Source organism: Frankliniella occidentalis, unplaced genomic scaffold (genome assembly GCF_000697945.3).
Source record: "Frankliniella occidentalis isolate FOCC.00 unplaced genomic scaffold, Focc_3.1 Scaffold23, whole genome shotgun sequence".
NCBI classification, from domain to species: domain Eukaryota; kingdom Metazoa; phylum Arthropoda; class Insecta; order Thysanoptera; family Thripidae; genus Frankliniella; species Frankliniella occidentalis.
In genome coordinates this window covers 185,437-186,491 of record NW_026267153.1, presented here as the reverse complement: position 1 = coordinate 186,491, position 1,055 = coordinate 185,437, and positions in this window count along the sequence as shown.

Genomic DNA, 1,055 nt, shown 5'->3' with positions numbered 1-1,055 from the left:
GCCGACGCAGCCAGGCCGGACCAGCTGGACGGCACTGGGGCCCAGCTACGCGTCGGGGGAGGGGAGCGTGGGGGCTTGCGATAGTGACGGGAATTATCAAAGCGAGTTTATTCCAAAAGCTGCTTCACCGCCAGGGGGCAACAATTCCGGCACTCCGCCCTGGAAAAAAATCAGTTACCGTCACCTCGTATCTCCCATGTTGAACAACCACTCGGTGCGCCAGGTTATCTCACGGTGCGGGGGCAAGCGCGCGGCGGCGGCGGGGCCCGTGCTGCGTGCCAGGGAGGGTGCCCGCCGCTGTGCTGCGATGGGTGCAGCAGGTGGCGCCCGGCGCGGAGCTGGTGCAGCTCGTTCGGCTGCTGAGGCTCGATGGTTTGGTGGAGCACGCGGTGCGGGTGGCGCCCGGCGCGGGGCTTGCGGGGGTGCAGCGGCTGTCGCATTCGGCCGCACGCCGCCCCCAGCCGCGCGCAGCAGAGCGACCCGCGGCACCCTCACGGCAGACGCCGACCTCCGCGGTGCTGCCCCGCGCGGGGCTCCACCCGGAGGATTAACAGGAGACGGCGGCGGCGGCGGGGCGGCCTGCTCGTCGAGTGTTCGCACGGTAATAGGAGGCACTGAGCAGACAACGCGCACACCGAGCAATAAGAGGCGTTCGTGCCGCCTTCTAGCGCTGGCGCCAGCGAGCGAGGATAGGGAACAAGAAGAGAGTTTCTCACGTCCTGCGCCCAGGTAGTACAGCACGCTGTCGTACAGCGTCTGCCTGCGCGCGAGGACTGCCTCCTCGTCGGCGAGCAGGCCGCGCAGACTCTGCGGATCAATATGGTTAAATAGGACCTGGAAGGGATCACCTCGACCAGCACCGGAACGTAAGGGGGATTCCAGTAATGCGTTCGATGCAGCCCTCTCGGGAGTAATGTGGTCGCCACTCCACCATAGCAAGGCAATGGCAATCAATGGCAATGGCACCCGCCACCGCGGCAACAGCTACAACAAAGAGCGGGGGAGGGGTGGGGGCGCTGCTCTGATTGATTCCGTGTGTCGATGAGACGTACGAC